The sequence below is a fragment of the Telmatherina bonti genome (genome assembly GCF_933228915.1).
Source record: "Telmatherina bonti genome assembly, chromosome: 18".
Classification (NCBI taxonomy): domain Eukaryota; kingdom Metazoa; phylum Chordata; class Actinopteri; order Atheriniformes; family Telmatherinidae; genus Telmatherina; species Telmatherina bonti.
The window spans coordinates 30,379,874-30,404,040 of NC_136616.1; the positions used below are offsets into that span (position 1 = coordinate 30,379,874).

The window sequence follows — 24,167 nt, forward strand, 5'->3', positions numbered from 1 at the left end:
GTGAAGTGTTTTCAGGAAAATGAACATTTGCACTAATCTAGAAGTTGTAAAAAGTTAAATCAGTTTACTTTGACCACTTTTTCATGTGGATCGTTTAGTAAATCTATCTTTGTCTTTTATCATTGTGTTGTTTTACGATCAGCCTCAAAAACTTAAAATGTTTACTTTTTTGTTTTAATTTAGTTTAATATTTGTTTTATGTTTTAAATAAAGAATTAATTTATTCAAATGTTGACCTAGTAAGCATACAATGTCCATGGTTACCATGGTAACTGCCTACTTACCTTCAGCAGGTGTCACTCCAGACTGTGTTGTGCTGAGAAAGACTAAACCGTCTTCATGAGAGGTTCTGGTCACATTCAGGACAAAATGAACTGTGGAAGATATTTACATTAGTTATATGACACAACAGCAACACACACATCACCGCTGGTTTTAACTGGTAAAAATCTGCCAACTTACACTCATCCTGGAGCCGCCATCTCCTGAAGTTCTTGTCATAACGAGCCAGTTCACACCAGTAACTTCCAGAGTCTCCAGCTGTGAGTCTGGACAGATGAAGTCTGACTCGTCCTTCTCTCAGAGCGTCTCTGTCACACTGAACTCTTCCTGCAAACTGCTGATGCTGAGACGCTGGAAACTCAACACCATTTATCATTTCATACAAAACAAACAAATGTGTTGAGTTAAAAAGACAGATCATGTTGGTGAGAGACATGTCTGTTTGGTTCTGATCGTCCCATCTGATGGTGATGTTGTCGTCTTCCTCTGACTGATAGACTGTCGGAGTTGTTTTCTCAGATGACTTTCCTGCAGAGGACAGATGGAGATGATGTTTTACTGTCACTGAAATCAAGAGAACAACTTTTTTCTCTCAAACACCGAGAACTGGAACATACTATTCTTTTAACTGTGTCTATAGACGTTTCTGTCAGATCAACCTCAGGTTAAACTGGTGTTACCTTCACTGACAGTCTGCTCTGAGTTAAAACAAGATACTAATAATATTAGTAGTCTAAGCACTAACTGAAGATTTTAAAACACTTTAAATTTTATAAAGTATTTTAGTAAGTAAAATCTGAAACTCACCACAGACACATGAGATGAGGATGAGGAGCAGCAGCGTCCTGCAGATCATCTTCTTCCTGTGAGAGGAGACAGAGGTGAAGAGTCATGAACACATGAGGTCAAAGTTCAGTCATTCCAGCATCTGATCCTGTTCATCATCCTGTTTATTACACATCACTGACCAAAGAACTTTCTGACTCAACTATATGAACTACAACCACTGACATGGAAGCTGTCACCATGGAAACCTGCACTTTGTGTTTCTATGGAAAAGTTTGATTTGTTCTTCAGGAATGTGTTTCTACCAGCAGGAGGCGCCAGAGACAAACTGCAGCGGAAACAGGTAAACTTAGCAGCTGGAAGTAAAGAGCATTTATTCCTGCTGTTATTTACTAGTTTATTTATTACAAGTAGGTCTAATATTCACAATATCATCCACTAAGTTTACAAATGAATCTAATTTCAGTTGATTTCGATTATTTCATTTTTTTTTTTAAACAAAATGAATATATTTAAATTAAACATGCTCTTATGCTATTTCTGCATTATCATGTTGAATGCCGTAAAATTTGGGTCAATTTTGTTGTTTCTTAAAGTACATTATGAATTAAAAATGAAGTTTCACCACTTCAGACTGACACAGGAAGACAAAATCACCAACTACCTTTGCTAATTCATCTGATTTAATTTTACTTTGATAATTAAGGTCCGAACAATACAGCTTAATTCTTTTTTAAAAATAAAATGAATGCATTTAAATGCTCTTTTGCTATTTATATTCGTTATGTTATCATGCCGAAAGTCGTAATATTTGGGTCAATTTTATCGTTTCTCAATGTGCATAATAATAAATAAATATGAAGTTTCACCACTTCAGACTGACACAAGAAGAAAACAGACTAAGTTTTATCCTGATTGTACCACAGCAGGAAAATCAGCAACAAGCCACAGAGCACATAAACTGCAAAGGATACAAAGAGAAAGGCTACACCTGACACGGACAAGCACACAAATAACACAATCTAGATCACATTGTGTAGAACATTTTGTTAAAGCTTCCACAACAAGAAACTTTCATGTTTTTCTTTCTAAGTGTTGTTAAACCCAGAGGGCAGAGTTAGGAGGTGACTACTTGGACTCAAGCTAATGGAGCTAAACTGCTCAAACTAAACATGCAGTGAAATATTAAAACATGCAGAAAAAGCCGCATCAACAGCGATCCTGTCACATGTTTACTTCACAAACACTAAAATAACATGTTTTATGTGTGAATGAAGCTGAGAAGACTGCGTGGGATCTTCCTCTAAAATACTGAGAATCAGATGATTCAGAAATGAAAAACAAACAACAGACATGTTAATAAAGTTAAAGACAGAAGTTAAAACATTCACACATACCTGCGTACTTTTCCACGTACAACATGAAACTTTTTAACACTATAATGAAGTCGGTTATGTCGTGACCACGTTACTGGCAAGTGAAACAATACAATATAGAGTCTTCTTCTGAAATCCAAAAGATTAAGTTCAACCTACACTGTTCGTTTTTGGCGAGAGTGTATCGTTGCGAGTCTTTCAGCTCATGCTGTTCATCTTTTCGCACTCCACAAGTTCCGGGCTAATAGAGACATTCAGTGAATTAAACCTCCCAGGCAGGTGCCTCTCGCAAAACTTGTTGGTGTTAGGGTAGAAGGAAGTGGGTGTTGCCAGGGAGTAGAAGTAGCCCAGGAAGCTGTGCAGTTTCTTATTTCTTTGTTGCGTACTTAGTTTTAATGGATTTTATTGTCTTCTTCGGGTGAATCAGACGGTGGAGCCGTGAGATACAATTGCTTGCTTAAAGGTTTTAAAGTCTGGGAGCTGAATCAAGTTGTCTTCCTCCGTTTGGATCAAACTGGGAAAGGTACGTTTTTAGCACATGTAGAGAGAAACCCCTGCCCCATTGTTCAGCACCAAGCCTCCACTGCGCAGTTTTTGTCTTTCAGCAAGTTTGTTTATTGCGCTGTTGAAAATCATTTAAAATGCATTGAATAAAACTTATTAATGATTGCTGAGTTTAGAAATGGTAGAGTCAAAAAGGAAAAGAAACTTTTTTCATGGTCTTGATTATGAAATAGTTTAGGTTTTGTTGTATTCAGGAAATGAACTTCCAGGGACACTTTCAGACCGAAGTAAAGTTAGTTTGAGGTTTGATATTTAACAGATAATCGGACACCCAGTTTCCCGACCCGAAGCCACTTCGTCGTGGGGTTAAGATGCACGATGCGACGGTCTTCCTAACTTTATACCAACATCCAGTCTCCTCGTTATAACTTGCCGACCCTACGCCGCTTTGTTGTGGGGTTGTGACAGCCGATTTCAAATAGGCCTTGATTTCCAGGCTCCTGGACCCTGACTTCTGAGGGTTGGTCTTCATGAGTGAGACTTGCAGTGTTAGCTGAATGATGTGCTTTGTGGCGCCACGTTTGGTTTGTTCTTCAGGTTCTGGGTATGCTGGGGTTATTTGGAAGTGTATGACCAGTCTGGGTTAAATTGAGGTGGGATTTCTCTGAGGTCTTTGTTAATAAAATTGCTTGTTTGTTTAAATACTGAGTTCTATGTTTATTCTTAGTTACTCATGAGGCTCACCTCATCACCAGCCTCAAAAACACCTGGCACTTCCTCATGCTTCCTAAGCCTTTTATAAACTCAGAGAGGAAGCCTTCCCCCACCAGGTGGCGCTGGTTACATTTTAATCGTGTGCTAATTTAAATAAAATTTTTAATCATTCAATAGCTTTTTAGTCACATGACTTACACATCTCAAATCACTAATTGCTCAGCTAGTCATGCCACATGTTGCACAGCCTTTATTTTCTCCATTTTTTTTTTACATGAATTTTTGAATATTTTAAAGTTCAATAGCTTTTTAGTCATGTGACCTACACCTCAAATCACCACCGCCACCATGCAACTCTTTAAGGCAATGCACACAGCTTTCCTCTTCTTTAAAGGCAAATACACAATTTCTCTCCACTTAAAGGGAATGTACCACTAACATTCAATGTGACACAAAGAAAACATTTGCATCCAACTAATTAACTAAAGAACATAAAACTGGAAACAATAGACATAAATCAGTGTGCTGTAGTTTGTCTCCACTGCTGGAATGTATGAGCTGAATACACACTTTGTTTATACACTGACACTGTCTTAATGAAGGTGAAACAATTCAACTAAACATTTTTGTTTACACGGCTGCAGTTTTTGCCCTCTGAAGCTAAACAGTGGTTTTAAATGAGAGACTGACAAAAATGGAATCGGATGTGTACATAAATGATATAAACTGCTGCAGAAAACATGGATGAAAACATTAAGATAAAGTGTCTGTTTCAGGGCAGAATAGTGATAAATGGCAGTTTGGAGATTTGACGTGCCCCTGGAGCTCATTTTGGGTCTCTATCTTGCTGCTGGTGAGTTACTTTTCTACTTAATTCTCCTTCTAAACAATTAACTAAAACAGCAACAGCTTCGAATGTAAGTAATGAATTTTCTACGTGGCATTTAAAACACGTGAACGTCACATAGAAATTTGCATGGATGTCGGCTGGTTTGCAGACCAGCCAATGTTCAAACCAGAACCCTTCTTATTGTGAAGTGACCTGTTTAACCATGACATCACTGCCATATTTTTATTATTGTTAATAACTCTTACATGTCATACTGGTGGTGGGATAGCAATAGTAGGTTAAAGATTCACATTCTATTGTTCAGAGGTCAAAGTCGCCCTCACACCCACATGAGAGAAAGCTGATCCAGTCCTCATGCTTTTCTTTATAAAAATAGAACCCAGACCGTAAGGAGGAGCATGTTTATCAGGGAATTTGTGGTATTTTTGTATCTGTATAGTCATTTATGGTCATCTGCAATCTTGGCAGTGTAAAAAAAACAAAACAAACAATAATTGCGATTATTTCTTTCTACTAGTGTTATTTTCTTTTTAGTCATCACTTTACCTATTGGTTGTTATGGTTATTGGTGTTATGATTATTTTATTTTGTCAACATTTTGTTAACATTAGCATCCAGACATGTTTCCTATGGTGCATGGTGTGCTTCGCACCAGATTTGATGTAATTTCTCGAAGTTTTGACCTGAAGATTGTTTTCCCACCTCCGAGACGAATGTTGAGGAAGCGGAAGGGTTTTTAAAGGCAAGAGAAGAAGAGGTTGTGCACTGATAAATATTAATATATACAAATAATACAAATAAAAAGCCAAAATCATGGCAAATATCTCTAAAAGCAAAATTATTTTTGAATTATTATTCAGTCTTTTAAAATAATTTTCTTTTTCATTTTTTGCTATATCACAAGCAGTAACTTCTCCAGGCCACTAAGGGACACCGTAATTATTACATTTATAAGAGATCTGACTCCTGTTGTTTTTCTTTTATTTTGCTTTTTCTTTTAACTCTGCAGGTCAGACTCCATCAACTCCAGCTGTCTACCCTGCAGAGGAGCACGGAAACATCACGCTGACGTGTTTTTTCCCTGATGGCACTGACACACCTCCTGATTCACTGCATATAGACCTGATGAAGGTGGAACCACTGAGGAGGATTTATTTCTATGATAGCAAACGCAAAGACACACTGTTTATAGATGAGTTCTACCGAGGACGACTGCACTGTGATCCATCGTTCATCAGGAATGAACCAATCAAATGCTTCCTGACTGACGCGAGGCTCAACGACACAGGAACATATCAGTGTCTTGTTGTTGCTGACAGAAAAAATAAAAATGAGATTTGTGACATCAGAGTTACAGGTAAGCTGAAAGCATCTAATAATGAGAAGGTTCATTCATATGTTTTACTCGACTCAAACTGAACTTTAGTCATTAGATTTACTTGATGACTTCATTTATGTTGATGCAGAAATATCATGGCCATTTTCTAACGATTGTCAGTGACCTGCAGGAGTTCCAAGTGTCCCTGCTGCAACACACCTGATTCAAATCAATGTGTATTCAGCAGACATGTGCAGAGCTTGTCTGAGTCAGGTGTGTTCCAGCAGGAACACTTGGAAAACCTGCAGGCCCTCGAGCACCAGGATTGATGCCTTTTTTGTATGATAGTGAAATTACACATTTCTAACTTATTCATTTCCATTAATATCATTGTTTTAAAGTCATACTCAGGTGTAGGAAGAGTTTTAAATGCTAAGATAACTTCACATCAGGAGTTGAACAAGCCTGTTAACTGCAGCAGTTCACATACATTATTGCACTTCGTTTTTTTTTTTCTCTTTTTAAAACCAAAAGGGAAAAATCTGAGAAAAGGACCTACAACATTAAAAACAAAATAGCAAAGCATCTGTTGTGTAGATACAACCATATATTGTTTGTAGATGTTGCCAAAAAAGTTTGTGTTTAGTACTGTTGAACATCTGGTAGTTGTCAAAACATCTGAATTTGACATTTTAAAATGCCTTTTTTGGTGGTGACTGTTGAAATGTACATCCACTAAACATGATTATCTTCTAACTTTTATTAAATAGATTAAATTGACTGCAGTGTTTTAGTAAAGTGTTTCTAAATGAATGACTTAGATATGATAAATCTGTTGCTATAAAGTGGTCTGAAACTTCACCTAAAGGTTCTGGATGTTACCACAACATCCAAACCCTGCTGTCTTACATAAGCATTCTCGCGGTGACTCATATTAAATATGATGACACCAGAGCTTAAGACCTGTGCACAACTTGTGTCACCTGTAAGAAAGAAAAAAGGTTGATTTTGTGTAAAGGTCCAAGAAAAGTTGAATTAGCAAAGTATGTAATTTGTTTGTTTTTTTTCAGTTTCATATGTCAGATTATGCTAAAAAATAGAGATACGATGTGGGGATAAAATTTTCACAAAGTAAATAAACATAATTAAAATCTATAAATAGATTGAAAGAATTTTACTAAAATAAACCTCATAATCAATCTGCTCTAGTCTAGAAGCTCCACTGTTACACTGACTGGTAGATGACCCCTCCTCTCTCCAGGAAGTTGTGCAGCCTACTGCAGTGGGGACAAAGGTCTTCCACAGTCTTTCTGTGGAACCATGCAGAGACATTACTGAACGTACACGATAGGTCTGGGCGATTAATCAGATTTTTATCTCAATTACGATCTGGGTTTTCAACGATCATAAAAATAAAAGGGTGCGATTATTTTTCTCTTTGCAGTTTCCACTCCTGCTGTCTTCAGTTTCTAATCAAGCATCACCGGCATTGCAGTGCTTTGGTTTCATTCAGCCACTGTTCTCACTAACGACTAGCGACAAATCTAGCAGCTTTTACTGGAGTTATTAGAGACTTTTCTGGTGTTTTGGCGACTGACTTGAAGGCACATATTGTTCTGTAGTTACTGTAAGGAAGGAGAAGCGGGAGCCTCTCCCGTCCTAAAGCACTCCCAGGCGGCCAGTCTCAGTCGGCTCCGGCTGCAGGTCAATGTAGAATAACTGCAGTAGGTTGTGGAAGTTCACCTAAACATAGTTTATACCATTGTCAGTGACAACTGGCTGCATTATTTTTGTCTAAATGCACACGTATTCCGACGGGTTAAACACTGCAATATCCGTCCGTTATGGGCCGTTACCATAGCAACGCGTTAATCAGCTGGTTCAGATCAGCTGTCTTTTAGCAGGTGAATGAGACAAACGCGCTGTAGCCTGACAGCAAACATGAAATAGTTCATGTACTTCAGCAAATGTTGTAGAAAAGAAATACACACTTGTTATAAAATATTTACGGTGTGGAACCATGGTAAAAGCGGATTAAACAACTCAAAACCGTGCATTAGACGGTTATAATGCACGACGCGGAGTCGAGAACACCACGACACACAGCATTGTTTAATCTTAACTTATATTTATCTATTCAGTTTACATCAGTATTTGCACTTCGTCATGACAAAGCTTCATGTTATTTGTTTGTTTTCTAAAATATGAGGAATCCTAAAGACATTTTTTTTTAAAGTCACGGTTTAATGTAAAAAAAAAAAAAAGTTAAAGATAAAAGGATAATCGTGTTCAATAATCGAGATCTCAATTTCAGTCAAAATAATCGTGATTATCATTTTTGCCATAATAGAGCAGCCCTAGTACACGACTCCGTAGGCAGCCAGAGTACAGAGGATTTGAGGTGTTGAAATTTGGAAGGAATTTTCTGCTGCTTCACTGCCTCCTCCAGCCTCCGTCCCTTTTAAATGAATGTATTCAGCTGGTGTTGGCTCCTCCTGATGGTACAGCTCCCCCAGCATGTAGGAGCACGCTGCCAACCATCAACTGATAAAACATCTGTAGCAGCCTGCTGCAAATATTAAAGAAAGCTTGTCTCCACAGGAAGTAAAACCTTTTACTGGCAGGAGTATCAAACTTCCGTTTTTGATGGCCACTATCTGGCAAGTTTCTGTTTTTTCCCTCTACCAAAACACCTGATTCAAATCAAATGATTCCAACAGCTTGTCAACCCATGCATTTGTTCAGTCTGGTGTGTTGGAGCCTGGAGACAACAAAAACCTGCAGGAAACCGGCCCCCCGAGAACTGGACTTTCAAACCTGTGCTGTAGACTGGGTTAGCATTTCTGTGTTTAGTTAAAGTAAAGTGTGGAGGAGAAGGAAATAAAAGTATCCTTGAGGACCAGAGATGGACAATAAGAACAATGGCTCCTTTTCTGAGTCAGTATCTTTCCAGTCTTGTTGATGAATTGGCTCAGGAGGTCCAGGCATCTGCAGTACAGCATGCAGAGCTTTGACCTCTGACCTCTGGCTTGGTGTCCTACTTTCTGCTGCGAAAGTTCATAATCATGTCGTTTGATCATTATCACTTTAATCAATCAAATCAAATCAAAGATACTTTATTCATCCCCGAGGGGAAATTCAGAGTTAGAGCCAGCTCGTCCAAGGTCAGACATAGGAACATGTAACATTCATGACAAAAGAGCAAAACAGAACCGAGCTAAGCTCAGGCCATGCAGCTATTACAGCGCTGCCTTACAATAGATAAGAACAGAGATACAATAGGATCATAGGGGGTTGAGGGCAAATAAAGGTCATGTTCAATTGCACCAATCAAAGGTCTACATTTTCTACATTGTGTACATCGTTAATATTGTGTATATTTAATGATTATGTATTTTTATTTTACTTTTTGTGTTTTTACTGCTGTTAAATGGCATGCACAGTTTTGGAAGCATGTATATGGAAGCATGTATATCTGCATTTCACTGCCATCTTGGATGTGCATGTGACAAACAGCTTGAAACTTGATAACTTGACACCGTGGGACAGTGAATCCGTGTGGATGTTGACATATGCCACATTTTCTGGAGACTTGCACAACTATCCTAAAGATGACCTCGGGGGTGTTGTTGACCTTGTGCAGCTTCAGGCATTTCAGCATCAATGTGTGAGGAATGAAGTCATAAGTTTCCTCCTTAGTTTTCTCCTTCCTTTAAGAGGAAACGGTTACAAAGACACTTTCATGAATCATTTAGGCCAGCCTTGTTTAAACTGGGGGCCCCTAGCTCCTACAAGGGTCCCAAAATAATTTCAGGGGCTGCCGGAGCATTGTAAAAAAATATATACAAAGTTCCGACTTTTATTAGGAATATCATAAAGACCTTAACGCAGATAAATTTGTTAAATTAACTGTTAAATGCTTAATTTGGCATTGTTTCTGCAAGAGAAGCTGGTTTGAGGCATTTAGATGTTACAGCAGTGAACCAAATCCAGTTTCTCATAACTCTCCATCACATAAGTGGGTTAAAATGAGGTAGGGTCACCACAAACACCATCATATGTCTTGGGGAATCGTGGCTCAAAAAGTTTAGGAACCACTGATTTAGGCAGTAAACATACAAGCTGTATAACCTTTTCACTGATTCCCAATAACAATGTATTTAGTGTTTTTGTAACTTCTCGACTTTGTTCACTCGTCTAATGACACGTTTAAGCTCTCAGAAAACTTCAGAAAGTCACTCATTTTTTTTGTTTTATCTCTTTGCAGCATCCTGGAATAAAACAACAGAGGAAACTTCACCGCCAGCAATACGGGAAAGAATCGGACTCTACGTGGGTTTTTCGATGTTCATAGTACTTATAGCAGTACTTTTAGTTCTTTATTTGAAAAACAGGAATGAATCCAGTTTACAAGAGTGATTTATAGCTTGACAGGAAAAATGGCATTTCCCAAAAACCAACATGCCATTTAAAGTGAATAGTGTTGCCATGCCATCTATGCATGTAGACAGTTATTACTGTTTTTGTTGTTTGTCTGTTTATAATTTACTACCTCATGTGACTACAATTTACCTCAAAGTGCTAATTTGAGGTACCCTTACCTTTTTCTGCTATTAGGATACTTAAGCTGTTTGTTACTGCATCAGAGGTCTGAAACCAGAAACCAGACCGGGTGCTATGTTGAGTCTTTTTATGTTTGGAGTCTTCAGGTACTTGTCACTGCAACTAAGGTTTCCAAACCAGGAACCAGACCAGGTTCTGAAATGGTTCTTAGTGAAATGGAGAAGAGTTTTCTCACAATCCCTCAGTGTTTAACACTTTTGGATGATAACTCTGCTGCTGCAGTAAATCTGCTATTCTCACAGTTATCATGTCAAAGTGAAAGACTTGAAATCTTTCTGAAGTCTCCTTTACATAAATGCATACATGCATGTATGTATGAGTTTCGAACCAGCAACTTTCTTGCTGCTATTTTGTGGTGCCAGCCACAGTGGTGAGGCATTATTAGATTTTTATTTTTTTCCGTTGAATTGTTTACTTGTGTAGCACATTACAGGACAAGTACTTTACATAAAACGTGAAAAGCAATACAATGGTTGCAGGAGGAAAAAGAAAGCATAAAACTTCAATTGAAATTATATATAGACAGAAAAAGCGAAAATAGAATTAGGTGAAGTTTAAGAAGTAGAAGTTACGCTGTGTGGAAATAACAGTTTGATAAATCACAGCAAATAGAAACGTTTTAAAAAAGCAGCTTGCAGCTGAGAGATTCAACAGATCGGCCGTTTTCCAGGAGTTTGATCCACATTTAAAAAAGAAAAAAACTAGGAACAAAAAGTAGATTTGACCTTGAATACCTCGTGGATCTGGTTGGTTTATAACAAACCAGAATATCCTGAATCTGTCTGGGACCTTAACCATTCAGTGCTTCAGAAACGAACAGCAGTCTATTGTTGACAGACAGGAAGCCAAAACATCTGAGGACTGGACTTCTATGATCCACTTTCTTGGTCTGAGAACATGAACGGCAGCGTTCTGGACTCTTTCAGAAGACCTACAAGGACAGCGTTACAGTTGTCTAGTAAAGATAAATGCAGAAATCCTGCTGAGTCATCAGTCCTTTAATCCTCCAGATGTTCTTATCTGTATAGCGCCACTTCCCAACAATGTCGTCACAGGGCACTTTACACACACGAATCAACATACACATCATTTCAAGCCAATTCATACATATCCTATAATAGAAACCAACTGATTGCATCGAGTCATGACTTCGATCCAATCTCCCATCCTGAGCTGCACACGGCGACAGTAGGAAGGAAAAAACTCCCTTTTAATAGGAAGAAAACCTCCGGCAGAACCCGGCTCAGGGAGGGCAGCCATCTGCCTCGACTGGTTGGGGTGGAGAGGACAGGAAGGACAGAAAAACATGTACAACTGCACTTATTCGGGAAGACCTGCGAAAAAAAGGAGAAAGGAGTTAGAGACGGCAATATTGGCATATATTTATCCATTATTATATTAGAGTAATGAGCGAGGTACTTCTCAGTGCATCAGGTGAAATCCCCATTGCTACATAAGTAAAGGTTGACTAGACTACCCATAACTATAAGAGCAATGAGCATAACCTGGACAGTTATGAGAGACTCCAACTCAGGAGATGTTCATATCCTAACTATAAGAATCATGAAAAGGAAGGTTTTCAGGTCGATCTTAAAGGTGTGGAGGGAGTCTGCCTCCCGAACCCACAGTGGGAGCTGGTTCCATAAGAGAGGAGCCTGATAGCTAATATGATGAAATATGGTGAAATATGATCTCTCCTGCTAGTCCTCATCAGAACCCTCGCTGCAGCATTTTGGATCAGCTGGAGACTTTTCAGGGCATATTTGGGACAACCCATCAATAAGGAATTGCAGTAATCCAGTCTGGAAGTAATAAAGGCATGGACTCATTTTTCTGCATCTTTCTGAGACAAGATGCTCCTAATTTTTGCGATATGACGCAGGTGGAAGAAGGCGGTTCTAGAAACCTGTTTTAAATGTGAGCTAAAAGACTCCAAGATTTATCATATCTCAGTGATAATTATCTTTATTAGGATACTTTGGGCATCTGGTCCTGCTACAAACGTTTCCTAAGCAGGAACCAGACCAGGTCCTATGCTGAGCTTTGTTTGCAGTTCATGCAAAAAAGTTCATAATGGTCCTTTATGTTCAGAGCCACACGTGTCAGTCTTACCAGCCGTCTCCTTTATGTGTCTGCAGGTTTAAGAATCCAGACACTCATTAAATATTTGTTTTGTTTTCAGTGTGACTTTAAATAAATGATGTCACAAAAGTGATGTAATACTAAACATTTGTTTTGTTTAAATTTGACTCAGTGTAACAGTGAGATCGTCACATTTTACGGATTGAGCACATTTAAAACAGCAGCATGAATAAAAATATAATAAATTGCTTGAAATAAAGTTTTGTAAACAAACATTCAAAATGAAAATTAAAAATACCTTTAAAAAAAACAATTGTTTTCCAGGAGATCTAATATAAACCACAGAGGAGTTAAGGGATATGTTCAGGTGCTAAACCGTGTAAAGCTTTAAATGCATACAAAAGATTTTTAGCATGAGTTTTATATTTAGTTGGGAGCCAGTGGGGTAGGAACAGAAACAACATGGTCATCTTTATCTTTTTATAGCTATAAATCATGTTTTCATCTCCGTGTTCAGATGCTGTAAAGAAAGAAGATGCAGGGATTATGACTCTTACCTCGGGAACATGATGTTAAGTCCAGAATGTTCCAAACTTTCTCCCCACAGTGTTTAACAGCTCAGCACCTTGTTTACAGAAGCATCAAAATGACTCGTAGCGAATAGGAGAAAAGTGCTCTAACAGTTTATCATGCACTTTTAAAAGAGATTAGTCTGAAAGAATTCACATTGATTTTGCTTGTTTTACATCACCTACTCATTTCACTCTGATGTGAAGCAGCTTTTATCAGACGAGGGCAGCAGCGGCTCAGTCGATACGATGCTCCTCTTCCTCATGGAAGACCATCACAAACCCAAACTGTTCCACGTGCTGAAGTGTTCTGGTGCAAGACATTTTTTACTTTGTACATTTCATTTGTGTGTTTAATTGTGTTCTTAGTTAATGCTTTTCTGTAATGATAAGCTGAATTTGAATGTTTTTAATACTGAACTATACGTTTTTATATATTATATTACCTACTCACTAATACAGTGTTTTGTCACTCCATGTGGTGCAATATTTTGTTTATTTAATGAAAAATCTATTTTTTTTATATGAAGCTGATCAGATAATGCTGCTTATATGAAAGTATTTTGTCTAAATAATGTTTAAGGATGTTCAGTTCTGTGTGTGGAAATGTATTCATCATAGCAGCTCCAGTGTGTTGTAGCTGCAGGTACTTGTTATTTGCTTTATATGGGTCAGTGGTGTGAAACCGAACCTTACAGCTGATTTTCCAGCTGTCTTCAGATGTTTTTATGACTGCAGTTTGTGCCTTCATTTTATTTAAGATGCATTAAAATAAAACATCACCTGGACCCTTATTAAGCTGTTGAAAGGATCTGAGCAGAGGTCTTACCAAGCTAGCCTTATAAATGTGACAAAAAGCAATAAAAAGTGTTTTTAAGATGTGATATCAGGAACTTACGAGCATACTTTCCTTAAACTTAAGAACTTTTAAGTTCTATACTTTGGTGGAGTTACAAATAGCAACAACAATGTGGCAACTTGCCCTTCGATGGACTGGCGAGCTGTCCAGGGTGTACCCTGCTTTTCACCCAAAGACTGCTGGGATAGGCTCCAGCTTCCCCGTGACCCTTCATCGGACTAAGCAGTTAGGAAAATGAATGAATGAATGTGGCAATTTACATCCTGATCACATTCAAAAGATTTTTTTTAATCGAGATGTAGGGATATAATTTAAGGGGAATCATGAGAACAATGAAAAGTATGTTCATTACAGCTTTATTATTATATTTATTGTGTGTATGTAAATGTGTAAAGGTATGAACAGACTGGTAAATGTACGTGAGAATATAAAATGATTCTATGTTGAGGTATTGATTTGCTCTTCAAGTCTAAATGTGATTTCAATCTGTCTAAATGGATATATATTGTGTATATTGTGACTCATAAGGAAGCAGGAGAATAGATTTATCTTCTTCTTAAATCTGATTTCTTTCAGATTTTTGTTTTAAATAATATAAATCTAGTAGAATTTATTTTTCTCTAGCTCAAAGGATCAACTTGTTTTGAGGAAAATCTGTCAATGGACAGATGGTGATTTTTCCCTTTATCTGATTTGCTTTGCTTTGAGCAAATCAATCAATCTATCAACCAGTCTTACTTGTTGGTCTCCAGTTTTTATAGACGGGGTTTAGGATCTAGTAAAACTACGCTACTATAACTAAATAGAATATTTTCTCTTTTTTTTTGTTGTTGTTCATATTGTAAATAAAACACATGTACTGTACACAGGACATGTATTGTACATGTCCTGTTCAAAATAAAACCCTTTAGCACTGTCAAGTGTTTTCTTTTATTGAAAAAATGATCACATTTACAATCACGTCTAAAAAGGGAAGCTGTTCAAAATGTAGATCAAAAAATAGTTATTTACAAACCTTTATAAACTCGTACGTTTTTCTCCAATATGGTAAATGTTGAATGGACTTTTCCAATCATGCAGACCACTCAAAGAACTTTCCGCTACTTGTCACATTCACCTGCACACTCATACAACACACTCATACCCCGACAGGCACATCTTCCTCCTGAGCTACAGCCGCACCAACAGGACATAAACATGTCAGAGGTTGATAATGAGATGTTTGACTATTTCATGGATAATCGTGGCTCTTTTAGAGTTTAAGATGTTAAAGTTGGAACAGGAGCAACGAAACGCCGGAAGAATCACTAAAACTAAAAGTCAACTGGGTGCATTTGACAGCAAATGATCTCCCAGCAGGTTGGTAACATAACTGGGTATAAAAGGAGCATTTCAGAGAGGCAGAGTTGCTCTGATGTAAACACAGAGGCTCGTCGATCTGGGACGATCTAAACTGGTGTGTTTTATGTTTATAATGTGCAACAAACTATTAAATCGAACAGAATAACTTTGGATAAATCACCCACTTTTTTGGGTCTGTGAAGGTGAATCTGATTTCTCTGCTGGAGTTGAAAAATCTGCTTTATTTTAGTCTTAAACCTGTTCAGTGTTGTCTGATCACAAGTAAAAAGTTAAATTATTCTAATTAAGATGATGAATAATCTGTGAAAAATTTATATTTCAGCCTCTAATTAGTCTGTTTTGCAAAGACTGAATACAAATGAGAAAGATCGTTTATGACTAAGTTTTCTCTTTATTTCTTACAGGAAAACTAATTGTTTCATGGCAGATTGTTTTGCAAAGTTAAAACCTGATGCTAAACGTGTTTCCATTCCAGTTCCCTCTCTTGTCTCGGTGACATTAAAGCTGCTCTTTGCTGTTTCTTCATCTCATCCAGAATGTGTTTTTCCTGAACTCGAGGCGACACAGAAGGACCGATCTGACAGATAAAGAGATAAAATCCCAAACAAACACTTCCCATTATAAATAAAAACAACATATGAAACAAGCTGTCTGACTCAGCCATGACATAAATCTCTATAAACTGAATCACTCTGTCAGTATGTTCAGCTAGAGCATGTACGACGTGTTAACTTGTTTGTAATAATTTTTACAAATAAAGATAGAAAACATACTTTTAAAAATAATAGTTGAATACTCGGACTTATTTTGATCTTTGATTTCTGCATTAATCCAAACATACATATTGTTTCCAATCACAAGATGCTGTTATTTCTCTGGAGAATCATGAAATTTGTTCATGTCGTCGATGAAAACACAGAGAGCAAAGTACGTTGGTTTGAGTTTTTTTATAACTTCATGTTGGTGGTGATGGCTGAACATGAATTCACTTTAATAAAAACATAGAACCACTGATACACATAATTCTCACAGGTTTATTTCTATAAAATCTCAGACATCATGAGCTCTTATGGTATGACATTAAAGGGTTGACAAAAAAAAAAACATGCGCCAACACATATAAGCCAAAAAAAAAAAAAAGAAAAAAACACAAATAGTCTGATGATGAGAACGTTCTGCATCTGTGTTGAGATTGAAGTAGAAATGTAACAAAAAGTAGCTTCATTTCAAACATATTAAAAAGTAAAAAGAAATAGAAAAATAAAAACAAATAAATAGTAAGACTTCATATAAGTGCCATATATTATACACACACACACACACTATATATATATATATATATATATATAAACAGCTTATTAATTCCCACCTCTGCTCATAGTAAAACTAAACATCTATTAAAACATTTACACCAGTTCATCATTATTAATGCTCCTGTCCACTGTTTCCTCTGCAGCTACATTCTGATCTACAGTATTGATTTCCTGAACTGGAGGTTTCTCATGTCTGTTCCTGATGCTTCATTTGGGTTATTATGAAGTCATAAAGCAGAAAATTATTTTTCAAACAGTATGGACTCTGAACTACAGAATTACGCAGAGGAACACATGATGAGACTTGACGTTCACTGTGATCAGACTCTGGTTTCACGGCAGCAACACACACTTCTCAGTACAGAAATACAGAGTTACACACACGGAGTACTGGAAACAATAAAATGTGTGGAAAAACATAAAGTAGTAATTGTTTGGTGTTAAATTTGCTGAAAGTGCTGATCTGAAGCAGAAACTGGACGATTCAACCTTTACAAACATAAAACTGAGATTTTGTCTTGTAATGTAAACTATTTGTAAAATAACTATTTCGTTAATTATATTAAAGTTTTGTAAAAAAATGAATTAATAAAGAACTTTTCAGATCAGAAACTGGGCTTTTGATTTCAGAAAAAAGAACTTAGTGAGTTAAGCAACACTAAAAGATTCAGTTCTGCAACTAAATAATTTTAAGTTTCAATATGAAGTTAATAAAAAAAACTGTTTAAAAACAACAATCTGATCTTAGAGGAAGAAACCAGACAGCTTGTTGTGTGTCATTAAATGCTAAGTCCCTCAGCCACTCGAGACAAAACTGACTGTGTGGTCCCTTCGAGACCAGAGATCCTCAATCCTGGTCCTTGAGGCCCAGAGTCCCTCAGGTTTTCCTAGTGTCCCTGCTGGAACACACCAGACTCAGACAAGCTCTGCATATGTTTGCTAAATACACATTCATTTAATCAGGTGTGTTGCAGCTGGGATGCTTGGAAAACCTGCAGGAAACCGGTCCTCAGGGACCTGGAGCAAGGATCCCTGCTCTAGACCATTGACTGGTCTGCCTTAATTCCACCCTGCAACTGGCTGCACTGCTCCTTCTTGTGATTGGCTGCTGCTCCATGTCCAGAACTGGCTGACTCTTCATCCCTCCCAGCTGGGTCCTTCCTGTTAGTCCTGTTTGAAGAGCAGGCTGACCCACAATCAGGGTTACTGGGTCTTGATGCTCAGTTTTCCTCACTTTGCTTTGATTGTCATCCTGGAAAGTGTTTTGTGGGGTTTTTAAGAAGAATATTCTTTGTTGTTCTGTTTGTTGTAAGCCCAGTAGGGTAAATTTGTCAACCCTTCTAGTTCTAGCTGTGTTGTTTGCTTTGGGGAATATATCACTCCGTTGTGATTTGGTGATATTGTACAGGTTTGCACGGACACATTTCTTGCAAAAAAACACCTTTTTACCTACAGATTTATTTGTAGGCCTGAATGTTTACAAACCCCTCCCCCTTTTCTCTGGCGAGCCGGGGCTTTAAAACATCAATAATTAGTATTTTTCCATGTAGCAGTCTGTGGTTCAATGATTAGAAAAGTTTTTGATGCCAAAATGTATTCTCAGACATCTGGAGCAGTTCTGAGCACATCTTGTTCATCTGAGTCCTCAATGTAGCCGATTTGTGTTGGTGATTTCTTTCTGGAGTACAAACAAGCCTTCCATGCCACATAAATATGAAAGACATTTAAAGCTGCAGATGGTAGAAGTAACAACAGTATTATAACAGTCGGTTTTTCATTTTCTGGTTGTTCTGCATGAAAACAAACAAAGACAGTTAGATGTGTGAAGTGTTTTCAGGAAAATGAACATTTGCACTAATCTAGAAGTTGTAAAAAGTTAAATCAGTTTACTTTGACCACTTTTTCATGTGGATCGTTTAGTAAATCTATCTTTGTCTTTTATCATTGTGTTGTTTTACGATCAGCCTCAAAAACTTAAAATGTTTACTTTTTTGTTTTAATTTAGTTTAATATTTGTTTTATGTTTTAAATAAAGAATTAATTTATTCAAATGTTGACCTAGTAAGCATACAATGTCCATGGTTACCATGGTAACTGCCTACTTACCTTCAGCAGGTGTCACTCCAGACTGTGTTGTGCTGAGAAAGACTAAACCGTCTTCATGAGAGGTTCTGGTCACATTCAGGACAAAATGAACTGTGGAAGATATTTATATTAGTTATATGACACAACAGCAACACACACATCACCGCTGGTTTTAACTGGTAAAAATCTGCCAACTTACACTCATCCTGGAGCCGCCATCTCCTGAAGTTCTTGTCATAACGAGCCAGTTCACACCAGTAACTTCCAGAGTCTCCAGCTGTGAGTCTGGACAGATGAAGTCTGACTCGTCCTTCTCTCAGAGCGTCTCTGTCACACTGAACTCTTCCTGCAAACTGCTGATGCTGAGACGCTGGAAACTCAACACCATTTATCATTTCATACAAAACAAACAAATGTGTTGAGTTAAAAAGACAGATCATGTTGGTGAGAGACATGTCTGTTTGGTTCTGATCGTCCCATCTGATGGTGATGTTGTCGTCTTCCTCTGACTGATAGACTGTCGGAGTTGTTTTCTCAGATGACTTTCCTGCAGAGGACAGATGGAGATGATGTTTTACTGTCACTGAAATCAAGAGAACAACTTTTTTCTCTCAAACACCGAGAACTGGAACATACTATTCTTTTAACTGTGTCTATAGACGTTTCTGTCAGATCAACCTCAGGTTAAACTGGTGTTACCTTCACTGACAGTCTGCTCTGAGTTAAAACAAGATACTAATAATATTAGTAGTCTAAGCACTAACTGAAGATTTTAAAACACTTTAAATTTTATAAAGTATTTTAGTAAGTAAAATCTGAAACTCACCACAGACACATGAGATGAGGATGAGGAGCGGCAGTGTCCTGCAGATCATCTTCTTCCTGTGAGAGGAGACAGAGGTGAAGAGTCATGAACACATGAGGTCAAAGTTCAGTCATTCCAGCATCTGATCCTGTTCATCATCCTGTTTATTACACATCACTGACCAAAGAACTTTCTGACTCAACTATATGAACTACAACCACTGACATGGAAGCTGTCACCATGGAAACCTGCACTTTGTGTTTCTATGGAAAAGTTTGATTTGTTCTTCAGGAATGTGTTTCTACCAGCAGGAGGCGCCAGAGACAAACTGCAGCGGAAACAGGTAAACTTAGCAGCTGGAAGTAAAGAGCATTTATTCCTGCTGTTATTTACTAGTTTATTTATTACAAGTAGGTCTAATATTCACAATATCATCCACTAAGTTTACAAATGAATCTAATTTCAGTTGATTTCGATTATTTCATTTTTTTTTTAAACAAAATGAATATATTTAAATTAAACATGCTCTTATGCTATTTCTGCATTATCATGTTGAATGCCGTAAAATTTGGGTCAATTTTGTTGTTTCTTAAAGTACATTATGAATTAAAAATGAAGTTTCACCACTTCAGACTGACACAGGAAGACAAAATCACCAACTACCTTTGCTAATTCATCTGATTTAATTTTACTTTGATAATTAAGGTCCGAACAATACAGCTTAATTCTTTTTTAAAAATAAAATGAATGCATTTAAATGCTCTTTTGCTATTTATATTCGTTATGTTATCATGCCGAAAGTCGTAATATTTGGGTCAATTTTATCGTTTCTCAATGTGCATAATAATAAATAAATATGAAGTTTCACCACTTCAGACTGACACAAGAAGAAAATAGACTAAGTTTTATCCTGATTGTACCACAGCAGGAAAATCAGCAACAAGCCACAGAGCACATAAACTGCAAAGGATACAAAGAGAAAGGCTACACCTGACACGGACAAGCACACAAATAACACAATCTAGATCACATTGTGTAGAACATTTTGTTAAAGCTTCCACAACAAGAAACTTTCATGTTTTTCTTTCTAAGTGTTGTTAAACCCAGAGGGCAGAGTTAGGAGGTGACTACTTGGACTCAAGCTAATGGAGCTAAACTGCTCAAACTAAACATGCAGTGAAATATTAAAACATGCAGAAAAAGCCGCATCAACAGCGATCCTGTCACATGTTTACTTCACAAACACTAAAATAACATGTTTTATGTGTGAATGAAGCTGAGAAGACTGCGTGGGATCTTCCTCTAAAATACTGAGAATCAGATGATTCAGAAATGAAAAACAAACAACAGACATGTTAATAAAGTTAAAGACAGAAGTTAAAACATTCACACATACCTGCGTACTTTTCCACGTACAACATGAAACTTTTTAACACTATAATGAAGTCGGTTATGTCGTGACCACGTTACTGGCAAGTGAAACAATACAATATAGAGTCTTCTTCTGAAATCCAAAAGATTAAGTTCAACCTACACTGTTCGTTTTTGGCGAGAGTGTATCGTTGCGAGTCTTTCAGCTCATGCTGTTCATCTTTTCGCACTCCACAAGTTCCGGGCTAATAGACACATTCTGTTTTACTTGTTGGCACCACTACTATCAACCTGTGACACCAGTTCTGAAAACAGTCTCGTGTTGGAGACTTGACACTCCTACTTGTGCATTTAATTCTGTGGAACGATCAGAAGTAAATGATTATTTTTGCGACAACATTATGTCCAATAAGTCTTAGCGGCCGCGTTCACTCATTAAAAATAGGCAGGGCTTTAGCCAGGGGTGTGTTATTTTCTGTTACCATAATATGACACGCTTTGTTGTGCAGAGTAGACAAGCACGACACCAGGTTGCGCACTGCATGTCCCCTTTTTTATTGCCGTAGGTTCGCGGCCAAAACACAACAGATCCACAACAACCGGATCAAACTCGCCTTACTTCCGCCTAAGAGCGGGCACTATTTTATATAAGTATATGTGCGCGGCACAATATACACAATATATGGGCAAGAGTCCCCATCAGATGAAGACTTTGCCCCCTCAAATCAAATTCGTCAAAAAACTACCTAACTCTTCCTCCCCTGTGCATCAAGCTGCGTGCCGGTTGTACAACATTACACTGCAGGACCCGTACAACATTTACATTATCCGACATTTATATGTACAAAAAAAAAAAAAAACATCTTCATGTGTCCAGACTCACAATTAATGACTCTGGTCTGTATGTGTGTAATGTGAAGACAGATTACAGCTCCAGCTCTGTAAAATGTCGACTAAAAGTTACAGGTGAGTGAAGCTACTTTCTTCTTTCTTTTGTAAAAAGATTTTCTTGTTTCCAAAACAAATGTAGGATTTTCTGTTCATGTTCTGTTCAAACTTGAATAAGTTTAATAAGCTTCAACTTTTCAGAGTTGACAACACACAGGAATGTTCAGTTTCAGTCCAGTTCTAACATAAAGCCCAGTTCTCTATGAACTGACCTTGTACATGGTGGAAAAAGAGCAGCTTCTACACAGTTTTACTTCCATCTAGAAATCTGCTCTGAAAACCTTTTTAACACAACAACCCTGATTCTCTTCATCATGAGAGTAATTATGTTATATTTGATGTCCTTTACAGCAGCTTCTCATCAGGATCAACATCAGAAACCAGCTGAGAAACAACAAGCAGACAGTCGAGGAAGGATCGGCCTCTTTGCTGCACTGGGACTGATAACAGCAGCAGCTCTGATGACTGGATTCATTTTAATAATCTCTTTTTCTAAATCTACTGTGAAGACCACTGTTACAGCCCAGCAGAAAGGCTGCAAAGAAGGGAAACCGGAACAAATTGTTTGACATTATTTGCATCCCAACCCTGGGAGTCACCCAGAGCTGATCAGTGGTCAGACATGACCCAGGTTAGACCACTGATCAGCACGACTCCTGCAAATACTCAAAACAAAATCATAATGGAGCCATCACAGCAACTTCAGAGCAGATGTTTAGCAGAAAGATGAAGGTCCATGATGCTGGTCTTCCTGAACATCCTGACAGACCTCTGACCTTTTCTCTTTTCTATCTTCACCCACTGAGACAAACAGACAGGATGAGAGCCAGAGAGACGACCAACATGTGATTAGAGACTGAGAGGAACATGTGCTCTCTGCTCCACTCATATATACATGTAAAATATTTGTAAAAGGTGGAAAGAAGAAGAACCATTATCACTGTGTGAGACTGCTGCAGGGTTTAGACTCTGGACATCTGGATAAACCTGGAATTTAATTAGACATTTTTCAGGTTTTATCAGTTTAATTTTCTGAGTTTATTCTACTGTGTTTGCATATCAGTGTGTTTTACTGGACTCTGGATGCTTCAGCCTGTTTATTTATGTTAAAGTCTCCATCTGGATGAAGCTGCTAATGAACCTTCTTTTCCTTCTTTAATAAATGTGACTTTAACTCTGTTTTAAAACTGTTTTGATCATATTTTAATTCTTTTGAGTAGAAATATGAAGATTATTATTAAATTCAAGACCTAATGTTTTCTACTGATCCACAGCAGACCAACCAGTATGACCAACAATCCCAGTAAACAGTGATCAGGTGTTTCTCTGCACGGTCTGATCATCTAACATCAACTTTCCTGATTTACAAAGATGTCACCAATCATATCAGCTGCTTTTTATGTTGTCAACACATTAATAATCTTTAAAATGATTACCACCATATAATTAGGAATAAATTAGGTTAATGATCTTTTTCATTCCTGAGGATCATTTATTCTATTTTCTCTTAGAAAATATCCAGAAACTATAAGTTAACGCTATTTTTAACAGAAGAATAAAACTCAGGAATATCCCACCAGACATGAACATTTGGAGTCTGTCTCTTTAACAAGGTAAAGGTGGGATGGGTTTCATGTTCTGGGAGAAGGAGGACGTTTTCACGTCGGTCTCTGTTGAAGTTCCGCTGTTTTATGTTTCTGCTCAGCTGTGCTGACAAGTCGGTTTGAAGATCTGTTTCTATTTTCCTTGTTTTATATTATTACTTTTTCTTTTCCCCGCGGATTCTCCAGTTTCAGTCCTGCATGTGAGAAACAGACGCTGGGTGAAAGTTTTACAAGTCCAATCAGATCGTGTTTCTTCTCTTTCTGCTCCGGTTTTGTCCGACTGGAGGTGAGTTTTCTCATGAAAAGATGTGTGTTTAACGCGATTTACACGGTTTTTATTTCATATTCTGTCAATTGTGAGGTAATTACTTCATCTGAACTGGAAGAATAGTCTGTATTAGTTGACCTTTTCAGCCAAATATAAACATATAAAGCTAAAAGATGTGCAGGTGTGTGTGTGGGGGAGGGGCGGGTTGCAGGTGAAGCAGGAAGCGATGGCGTTTTTCTCTTTTTCAGGTTTTTATGTAGTTTTGTTTGTGTTTTTCCACCCCCATCTGTTGTAATTATTATTATTTTCCTCCTGAATTCGAGCGGCGTAGCGAGATACAGATGCTTTATGACAATTTTCCAACTTTAAGAGCTAAATCTCTTCATGCTCCTTTTTTAGCGCATCTGATCACGTGACAGCAGAAGGGATTTTCTATGTTTAGGATTTT

At 37.6% G+C, this 24,167-nt stretch overlaps 1 long non-coding RNA gene across 1 annotated transcript; it reads left to right on the plus strand.

Moving 5' to 3' along the window:
- Positions 1-2,780: 2,780 nt before the first annotated feature.
- Positions 2,781-5,770, plus strand: LOC306768968. The gene is made up of 3 exons (XR_013771671.1): positions 2,781-2,967; positions 4,439-4,515; positions 5,522-5,770. It is a non-coding gene; the product is annotated as an uncharacterized lncRNA (long non-coding RNA).
- The last annotated feature ends 18,397 nt before the right edge of the window (positions 5,771-24,167 follow it).